An 11,634-nucleotide genomic window follows, 5' to 3' on the forward strand; every position below is an offset into this window, starting at 1 on the left:
AAGTAAATTTCTACAAATATTTTACTTGAAATGAATCAAGAAAGTTCCTTACAAGTAACGGATGCTTATAACAAATATTTAATATATTGTTTTGACCAAGAAGAGGATTACAATTTTTTCAATGTCATTACCTGTCTGTTCATCCATTTTTTTTATTGTTGTAAATATGTATATAACAAAATATTTCATGTTTCAACATTTCTTTTTATAAAGTGGGAAGATACTGCTCTTCTCTTTACTTCAAATATTGTGTGAAATTCTCTTTACTGATGATTGTCAATAGATTTCAAGTTGTTTTTGTTATGCTTCCAGCATTTACCTCTCTAAACCAAAGCAAAACCTACTTCCATTGTGTAGATTATGACTCATAGTGACTCCCATTGGGTTTCCAAGGCTGTAAATCTTTCAGAAGCAGACTGCCTCATCTTTCTCCTGTGGAGCAGCTGGTGGGTTCAAACCACTGACCTTTTCATTAGCAGCCAAATGCCTTAACCACTGCACCACCAGAGCTCTTTTATTCCCCTAAAATTGCATTATTGGCTGATGAAATAATTACTATACACTATCTGTCAGGGACTCTTTATCATTTTCTCTCACAAAGCGCTGTACTAGTAATTGTCCATATTACTGTCTCCCTGGGAAATTAATAGTGAATTTAGTAATTTAGTAATTTAGTGCTCAGCTATGGTTGAGCCTGAACCAAAAGTTTGGAGGTTCAAGGCCACCCAAGGGTACCTTGAAGAAAAGTCCTGATGATCTATTTCCAGAAAAATATCAGCCATTGAAAACCCTTTGGAGCACAGTTATACTCTAATACACAGGCATTGCTGTCAGTTGGAATTACTCTGGTTTGGATTTTTTTGGTTAGTAATGTAGGACAGACCTGGCCAAGTTTGCCTTAAGTGAAAAATCACTGGTCACTGACTAGCCTTGCCAGCTCAAATTCTTAGAGCAATTGTAATTACTCTAAGAAAATTCCTTTGTTTTTAATAGAAATCTTGCTGGAGTGGTGGTATACTCAGAGAAATCTGCCCAATGGAGTCAGAGACTCAGGGGCTGCTGAGAAGAGCCATTCTTGGTCCAGGAGAGAGAGCCTGAAACAGTGAGCAGCTAGCTAGGGTGGTACTGAGAGTTCCCAGCATGAAACCATTTTCTTCCTAGAGAGCTGTGAGAGAGTGAGACGGAGACTGGTTCTCTCTGATTGTGTATACCAGGATACAGATCTTTCTCACTGTGCCACCAACTGAGAAGCTAACTTTGCAGTAAAGGTAAGAGGGACAACGGTAACTTTGGATAAAAACTGCAGTAGAGATTATGTTAAAAAAAAAAAAAAAAAAAAACCCAGGCTTTTCTCATCTTAGTCACAGAACTGTCTGTGCCTTATTGTAAACTTCAGATTAACAGGCTCAAAAACAGATTTGTAATTTACCAAAGGGCAATAAATCAGAGTAAAACCCCCCACAAAAGCCCAATCAATTGCTGTTGAGTTGACTCCGACTCATGGTGACCCCATGTATGTCAGAGTAGAGCTGTGCTCCGTAGCGTTTGCACTGGCTGATTTTTCAGAAGTAGACTACCAGGCCTTTCTTCTGAGGCACGTCTGGGTGGACTTGAACGCCAGGCTTCTGGTTAGCAGATGAGTATGTTAGCCATTTGCCCCACCTGGGGACCCCAAAACTGAAGTAACTTCTATTTATAGAAGTCTTACTGTGAACCAGGCAGTGTTACAGGCATTTTAAAAAAGAGTCTGATCCTTAATTTCAATCTATTAACTCACAGTGGAAATAGGTTACTTGGGATCTATGACTTTCTCAAGGCATCGTCTTCTCAAACCATCAAGTAACAAAATGTTAGATACTTGGCTGCTTGGTAAGCATAGAACTAAAACAAAGGTATTTATCTTTTTTTAAAAGATTGTTTGCACCAATGTTGGAAATACCTTCTTCACTGTGCATATTTTTTTTTGTGTGTGTCTGGATAACTGACATCAGTAATTAGAATCAGGACTCCTCCTTCGCACCATGTTGTTATCATATGGATGCATTCTTATTCTGGGTCTTTCCTTTTGCCAGAATCCTTGCATATTGCTGTCTCTGCTCCCACCCTTTCCTTCTGTAATGGCAATATTCCTGGGGTAAAATGCATGGGACCAGTAAGCTTAATGACAGAAACCTATCTCCTACAGAGTGAGTTTCAACACAGCAAATTGGATATCATTCAATCCCTTAATTAGGGAACATGATGTCCATTATTATCACCACTGGCCAGAACACAATTGTGAATGGGCCCTGGCATAGCAGAGAGAGAAAGGGAGATGTTAGGAGCTTGGGAACACACAGATGCTTTGTCTGAGTGGCTGGCAGCTCAGTTGGTATCGTAGTTCTCTGTTTACCATTAAAGAACTGCCCCAAAACTGTAAGATCAAGGTGAAAATCGTGGAGGAGACATATTTTCTCTAAAAGTAAGGACTGAAGGGCACATGAGGAACCATTTGAGTTTGTTTCCCTCACATTTGGTCAACTAATTCATTATTATTTATTATTACTATTACTTGCAATGATTGTATTCTCTTATAGCTATTTATAATCCAAATTTTTTTTTTTAAAGATTTCTACAGGAAAAATAGCATTATTGCTGTGAATTTGAAAATCTCTAGCCTATAATTTTTCTCTTTAATAAAAAAACAACTTTATAACACATATTTGATACATAATTTTGTTAGACAAACAATAATGCTCTAATAGTAGAATGACTGCTATGTAAGCTAAAGTTTTTAGGTGAAATATGGGAGATGTGCTTATCTCATTGGCAACACACATCTTTGAGTGAAAGTTTACAGAGCAAATTTGTTTTCCATTCAACAATGCATACACATGTGTTTTGTGAAATTTACCACAATCCTCACATGGTAACAGCATTATTCCCTACGCCTATCCCTTCCCTTGATTCTTCCTTCCCATCTCCTCCCACCTTCCTAGCTCTATCCCTGGGCAAATGCTGTCTTCTTGAGCTCGTACTCTTGATTGTTGTAATGAGTGCATACCCTCCTGATATTACTGTTCACCTTATAGGTCTGTTTGGCTGCCAGTTGAGTCATGGGGGTTAAGTTAATTCCTAGCTTGAAGGATGTCTAAGGGCCATAATCTCAGGGGCTCCACCAGTTTTCATCAGACCAGTAAGCCTCATCATTTTTATGATTTTCAGTTTTGTTCCACATTTTCCCCAACTCTGTCTAGTACCTCTTAGTGTGATCCCCTTCAGAGTGGTCAGCAGTGGTAGCTGGGCATCACCTAGTTCTTCTGGTCTCAGGGTTGTGGATGCCAGGATTCATGGGCTCCATTAGTTTTCTTGTATTTTTGACTTTCTTTACTCTTCTTTGCTCCAGATAAGGAGACACCAATAGTTGTACCTTACATGGTTACTCACAAGCTTTTTAGACCCCAGTCACTACTCACCAAAGTAGGATGAAGAACATTGTCTTTGTGGACTATGTTATGCCAATTGACCTTAGTATCCTCTGAGACTATGCCTGAGTTTCCATACTCAGCGACTCATTTCCTCAAGGTGTTTGGTTAGGAATAAGACATTTTCATAATTTTGTCTTATGTGTGCTCTATTACATAATGGATATATTTGCAGCACACTTGAATACATAGGTAGAGATAGCCTCTGTCAAACTTATATATAAATGTGGATGTAGTCCCATTCGCCTTCCCATCCCTGTTCAGATTGAGTGTCTATCTATGTAGGTACTCATAAATTATTGTTATTACTATGATTGCAGGATTGTATATGTAATATACCTTTGTTGTCGTTAACTCTTGTGCTCCTCCCTATGTCTTCCACTGCCTTGATCATTTTGTGCTGACCTCCCCCTTATTGTATACTGCCTTTCCCTTCTCCCGAGTTAATACGCATCTACCCTCTAGTTGGTGATTTTCCCTCCCTTCCCTTCCCACCTCTGTAACCTTCAAAGAACAATTCTTTCTGTGTGTAAACCTTTCCTTAACTTTTTACAGTAGTGGTTTCATACAATAATTGTCTTTTTGTGGTTGACTAATTTAACTCAGCACAATGTCCGTTAGGTTTATCCATGTTATGAGGTGTTTTTGCAAATTCATTGTTATTCTTTAATGTTGCGTAGTATTCCACTGTGTGTACCATTGTTTGGGGTCCATTTATCTGTTGATGGGCACTTTGGTTGCATCCATCTTTTTGCTATTGTGCATAATGCTCTGATGAACGTGGGTGTGCATATATCTGTTCTTTTTATAGCTCTAGGATATATGCCTAGTAGTGGGATTGCTGGATCATATGGTATTTCTTTTTCCAGTTTCTTAAGGAAACACCATACTGCTTTCCACAGTGGTTGTACTATTTTACAATCCCATCAGCAGTGTACAAGCATTCCAGTGTCTCCACACTCTCACCAGCATTTGTTTTCTAGTTTTTGAACTCTGCTGTTCATGCTGGGATGAGCTCATTGTTGTTTTGATCTGCATTTCTCTAATGGCTAATGATTGTGAGCATTTCTTCATGTGTTTGTTAGCCACTCAAATGTCTGTTAATGTCCTCTGGCCATTTTCAAATTGGATAGCTGTCTTTTTGTTGTTGTTGAGATATTGAAGTGTTCTATAAGTTTTGGATATTAGTCCTCTGTCTGATATATTATTGCCAATTTTTTTTTCCCAGTCTGTAGTTTCTCTTTTTACTCTTTTGATAGTCATTTGATGCACATAAATGTTTAATTTTTAGGAATCTCAGTCATCTAGTTTGTCTTCTGCTGTTTTTGTATTTTCAGTTATGTTTGATTGTGTATTTATGCCATATGTTAGGGGCCCTAAGTTGCTCTTATTTTTTCTCTTTATAATTTGGGATTTTATATTTAGGTCTTTGATCTATCTAAAGTTAGTTTTTATATAAAGTGTTAGGTATGCATCCTGTTTCATTTTTCTGGAAATGGATATCCAGTTTGCCAGCACCATTTGTTGAAAAGACTATCTCTTCCCCATTTAATGGGTTTCAGCCCTTTGTCAAAGATCAGCTGTCCATGTTGTTGTCATTATTGTTAGGTGCTGTCGAGTCAGCTATGACTCAGAGCCACCCCTACATACAACAGAACAAAACACTGCCCAGTCCTGCTCCTTCCTTACAATCCTTGCAATGCTTGAGCAAATTGTTGCAGTAACTGTGTCAATCCATCTTGTTTAGGGATTTTTTCACTGACCCTCCACTTTTGTTGTTGTTGTTGTTATGTGCTGTCGAGTCATCTCCAACTCATAGTGACCTTATGTACAACAGAATGAAACACTGCCTAGTCCTGTGCCAGCCTCAGACCTGAACCCATCCCTGCAGCCACCATGTCAATCCATCTTGTTGAGGCAACCTCTTCTGTTGACCCTCCACTTTACCAAGCATGACGTCCTTCTCCAGAGAATGGTACCTTCTGACAACATGACCAAAGTAAGTGAGACGAAGTCTGGCCATTCTTGCTTTCAAGAATCATTCCAGCTGCATTTCTTCCAGGACAGATTTGTTAATTTTTTTTTAAGCCGTCCATGATACTTTGAGCATTCTTAGCCAACAGCACAACTCAAAAGCATCAACTCTTCTTTGGTCTTCCTTATTCATTGACCAGCTCTCACATGCATACAAGGCAATTGAAAATACCATGGCTTGGATTAGGCTCATCTTAGTCTTCAAGGAGATATCTTTGCTCTTCAGCTCTTGAAAGAGGTCTTTTGCAATAGATATGCCCAATGCAATGTGTCTTTTGATGTTTTGAATGCTGCTTCCATTGGCATTGATTGTAGAACCAAGTAGTATGAAGTTTTTGACAACTTCAATCTTTTCTCCATCTATCATGCTTACGGGTCCAGTTGTGAGGATTTTTGTTTTCTTTATATTGAGGTGTAATCCACACTGCAGACTGTAGTCTTTAATCTTCATCAGTAAGTGCTCCAAGTCATCCTCACTTTTAGCAAACAAAGTTGTGTTGTCTGCATATCTCAGGTTGTTAATGAGCCTTCCTCCAATCTTGATGTCTCATTCTTCATTTAGCCCAGCTTCTCGGATTATTTGCTCCACACACAGATTGAATAAGTATGGGGAAAGGGTACAACCCTGACATACTCCCTTCTTGATTTTAAACCATGCAGTATCCCCTTGTTCTGTTCGAATGACAGCCTCCTGGTCTATGTACAGTTTGCTTATGATTACAATTAAGTATTCAGGAATTCTCATTCTTCTCAATATTATCCACCATTTGTTATGATCCACACAATCAAAAGCTTTTGCATAGTCAATGAAACACAAATAAACATCTTTCTGGCATTCTTTGCTTTGAGCCACAATCCATCTGATATCAGCAATGATATCCCTCATTCCACATCATCTTCTGAATCCAGCTTGTATTTCTGGAAGTTCTCTGTCAATATAATGCTGCAACTGTTTTTGAATTATCTTCAGTAAGATTTTACTTGCATGTGATATCAATGACATTGTTTGATAATTTCCACATTCTGTGGGATCACCTTTCTTTGGAATGGGTACAGATATGGATCTCTTCCAGTCAGTTAGCCAGGTAGCTGTCTTCTAAATCTCTTGGCATACTAAGTGAGTGCCTCTAGCAGGGCATCTGTTTGTTGAAACATCTCAATGGGTATTCCGTCAATTCCCAGAGCCTTGTTTTTCACCAATTCCTTCAGTGCATCTTCAACTTCTTCCTTCAATACCATTGGTTCTTGATCATGTGCCACCTCCTGAAATGGATGATCATCTACCAATTCTTCTTAATATAGTGATTCTGTATATTCCATCTAGCTTCTTTTGATGTTTCCTACATCATTCAACATATTGCCCATGGAATCTTTCAATATTGCAATTCACGGCTTGAATATTTTCCTCAGTTCTTTCAGCTTGAGAAATGCCAAGTGTGTTTTTCCATTTTGGTTTTCTAATTCCAGGTCTTTGCACAATTCATTATAATAGTTGACTTTGTCTTCTCAAAGCTGCTCTTTGTAATCTTCTGTTCATCTCTTTTATCCTGTTGATTCTTCCATTTGCTTTAGCTACTCTCTGTTCAAGGGCAAGTTTCAGAGTCTCTTCTGACATCCATGTTGGTCTTTTCTTCCTTTCCTGTCTTTTTAATGACCTTTTGCTTTCTTCATGGATGATGTTCTCAATGTCATCCTACAATTCCTTTGATTTTTGGTCATTGGTTTTCAATGCATCAAATCTATGCTTTAGATGGTCTCTAAATTCAGGAGGGATAAAATCAAGGTCATATTTTGGCTCTCCTGGACTTGTTTTAATTGTCTTCAGCTTCAACTTGAACTTGCATATGAGCAGTTGATGGCCTGTTCCACAGTCAGCTCCTGGCCTTGTTTTGGCTGAAGATATTGAGCTTCTCTATCACCTCTTGCCACAGATGTGGTCAATCTGATTCCTGTGTACTCCGTCTGGTGAAGTCCATGTGTATAGGTGTCATTTGTGTTGTTGAAAAAAGGTATTTGCAATGAATCAGTCATTGGTCTTGCAGAATTCTATCACGCGATCTCCAGTGTCATTTCTATCTCCAAGGCCATATTTTCTGACTGCCAGTGATTCTTCTTTGTTTCCAACTTTTGCATTCCAATCACCAGTGACACATCTTGATTGCATGTTTTGTCAATTTCACACTGCAGAAGTTGGTAAAAAATCTTCAATGTCCTCAATTTTGTCTTTGGTGGTTTATTATTCATAAAAATTGGTGTTTTTTTTATTCATATAAATTTGAATAATAATAGTGTTAACTGGATGGATATTTTCCTATCACCAACAGCATTGTACTTCAGGATAGATCTTGATACATTCTTCATGATAATGAATGCCTCACCATTCTTCTTCAATTTGTCATTTCCGGCATAGTAGATCATATAATCATCTGATTCAAAATGGCCAAAACCCAGTCCATTTCAGCTCACTAATGCATTCCATTTCATTTTTGACAACTTCCAGTTTTCTCAGAGTCATACTTTGTACATTCCATGTTCTGATTATTAATGGATGTTTGCAGGTATTTTCTTTCCATTTGAGTTGTGCCCCATCAGCAAATGAAGTTCCTAAAACTTCACTACATCCACATCATAAAAGTTGACTATACACCTTCTGGTGATTCAAATCCACCAGCACTCCTCAGAGGAAAGATTGGGCAATCTACTTCTGTAGAGATACTGTCTCAGAAACCCAAGGAAGGGTCCTATGAGTTGGATCCAACCTGAGAGGCTCATCTTTGGATGCTATATCAGACAGTGTTTCATGGCTATTTATGAAGTTTTCCAGTAATAGACAGTGTTCACTCTAATTCATAAGGTTTTAAGTAGCCAGTTATTTCAGAAGTGGGTGGCCCCATCCTTCTTTCCAGTCTGTCTTAGTCTGGAAGCTTTGCTGAAACATGTCGACCATGGATGACCCTGCTGTTATTTGAAATACTGGTAGCATAGTCTCCAGTCTCACAGCAACATGCAAGCCACCACAGTGTGACAAACTGTCAGATGAGTGGTGTCAGCTGTCCATAGGTGGATGGATTTACTTCTGGGTTCCCAATTTTGGTCCTTTGGTCTATGTGCCTGTCACTGTACCAGTACCAGGCTTATTTACACTGTGGCTACATTGGTTTTGAGATCTGGGAGTGTGAGGCCACCTACTTTGTTTTTCTTCTTTAGTAATATTTAGCGTATCTGGAGTCTCTTTCCTTTCTGTATAAAATTGGTAGTTAGATTTCCCATGTCTTTAAAGAATGATGATGGAATCTGGATCTGCATTATCTCTGTAGGTCTAAAGATTGCTTTGGGTATTCTTTTTAAAAAATTTTATTGTGATTTGGATGAAAGTTTATAGAGCAGATTCACTTTCCATACAGCAGTACATGCACATTTTGTTTCATGACATTGCTTGTGAGCCCCACAATGTAACAGCTTTCTTCCCACTTCCTCCCTATAGTTACCTCTTCTCTCTGTTCTTCTTTCCTATTCATTCTTGCTCTCTGAGATATCTCCCTGTGCAAATATTGCCTTTTTGTTCTCCCATGACTGGTTTTAAGGAGTGTGTCTACCTGATATAAATGTTCACCTTATATGCCTGTCTATTATTTGGCTGAAAGCCATGAGAGTGAATTCAATTCCAAGCCTGAAGGATAACTAGGAGCCATCGTCTTGAGGGATTCATCAGGTTCTATCAGACCAGTAAACCTGGTCTTTTTTTTTTCATGATTTTGAGTTTTGTTCCATATTGTTCTTCCACTCTACCCAGGACCTCGTGCACTGATCCCTTTCCGAGTGGTTGACAATGGTAGCTGGACATCATCTAGTTCTTTAGGTGTCATGGTCGTGTAGGTGAGGTTTGCATGGTCCACTACTCCCTTGGGCTAATTGTTTCCATTTGTCTTTGGTTTTCTTCATTGTTCTTTGCTCTGGACGAGGAGACACCAATTGTTGCATCTAGATGGCTGCTTGCAAACTTTTAAGACCTCAGTCACTACTCACTAAAGTAGGGTGTAGAACAGTGTTTTTGTGTAGTATGTTATGCCAGTTCAGCTTAATGTCCCCCATGATCATGGTCCTGAGGCCACAGGTCCAACAACTCGTTCCATCAGGGTGGTTGACTATTCTGAAGAAGTTATCATAACTTTGCCCCCTGTTAATTCTATTTACATGGATATTCTTACAGCACATACAAATATATATGTAGAAGTATTGACTGCCAACCTTATATATGGTCATGGGTATATTCTCTTTTAAGGGGCTCTGCTGGCACAGTGGCTAATCCACCAGCCATTTTGCAGAAGGAAGACTGGGCAATCTACTTCCATAAAGATTTACCACATTGGAAACCCAGTGGATGTCGCTATGAGTTGGAATTGACTCAGTGGCAGTGGTTTTGGTTTGGTTTTATGTTCCCTTTTACCTAGACACACTTGATCATTCAGCCCGTCTACCTACCTCTTTACCCATAGATTAATGTTTGTTATCCCTGATAAAGTGGTATTATATATGGAAAAGTGTTTATTTTTGTTGTCTGTACCTCTTGTGCACCTCTCTGTGTTGGGTAGTATTTTCATTTTTACAAAATTAAGTCTTCCTATCCATAAGCATGGTACATTCTTCCACTTATGTAGGTCTTTTTTGGTTTCCTGTAGTAGTATTTTGTAGTTTTCTTTGTATAAGTCTTTCTTGTCTCTCATTAGATTTATTCCTAAGTATTTCATCTTTTGGGTGGCTATTAAAAATGATACTGTTTTCCTGATTTCCTTTTCATAGTTCTCTATAGAGGAATCTGACTGATTTTTGTAAGTTGATCTTGTATCCTGCCACTTTGCTTAAGCCTTCTATTAGTTCCAGTAGTTTTCTTGTTGAGTCTTTAGGATTTTCTATATATCATCTGCAAATAGAGATTGTTTTACTCCTTCTTGCCAATTTGGATGCCTTTTATTTCCCCTTCTTGCCTTATTGCTCTGGCTAGAACTTCCAATACAATATTGAATAGGAGTGGTGATAAAGGGCTTCCTTATTTGGTTCCCATTCTCCAGGGAAATGTTTTCAGTCTCTCTCTGTAGAGAATAATATTGGCCTTTGATTTACATACATTCTTTTTTTTCCTTAAGTTTTATTTTATTTTTTTATTTTTGCAGTGTTTCCTCCTCTTCCCCCTCCCTTCCTATTCCTGATAACCAACAAAGAAAGTGTCCTTCCATATATAAACCTTTCCTTGACATTTGACAACAATGAACTGATACAATTTTTGTCTTTCTGTGATTGAATTATGTCATTCAGAATAATGTCCTCCAAGTTCATCCACATTTTGCAGTGTTTTTTAGATTCTACATTATTCTTTAGTGTTGCATAGTATTCCATTGTGTGTATGTGCAATAGTTTGGTTATCCATTCTTCTGTTGATGGGCACGTAGGTTGCTTCCATGATTTTGGTATTGTAAATAGTGCTGTGATGAACATGGGTGTGCATATATCTGTTCTTGTCCTGGCTCTCACTTCTTTAGGATATATTCCTAGTAATGAGATTGCTGGATCAAATGATATTTCTAATTCTAACTTTTGAAGGAATTGCCATAGTGCTTTCCACAGTGGTTGTATCATTTTACAGTCCCACTAACAGTGTATGAGAGTCCCAATCTCTCCACATCCTTACCAGTATTTGTGATTTTCTGTCTCGTTGAAATTTGCTATTAGTGCTGGGGCCAGATGGCATCTCGTTGTTTTGATTTGTGTCTCTCTAATGGCTAATGATCGTAAAAGTTTCTTCATATGTTTGTAGGCCGCCTGTATATCCTCTTTGGTGAGGTGTCTACTCATGTCTTCTGCCCATTTTTGAATTGGATTGTTTGTCTTTTTGTTGTTAAAATTTAAGAGGAGAGGTAGAATGAATAAAACAAGAAACTCCATGAAAGGATGGGCAGTACAGACAACAAATATGAACCCTTTTGCATATACAGTACTGAGTTGTCAGTGAAAGCAAACATGGGTATAGGGACGGATAGATAAGTGAACAAACTAAACAATTAGGTATGTCTAAATGGAGAGTGTATCCAAGATCATATATAGGGTTGGCAGACAATGGGCCTATAAGTTCATGTGAATG

Source organism: Orycteropus afer, unplaced genomic scaffold (genome assembly GCF_000298275.1).
Source record: "Orycteropus afer afer isolate SDZICR_OR568_19922 unplaced genomic scaffold, OryAfe1.0 scaffold00142, whole genome shotgun sequence".
Lineage (NCBI taxonomy): Eukaryota > Metazoa > Chordata > Mammalia > Tubulidentata > Orycteropodidae > Orycteropus > Orycteropus afer.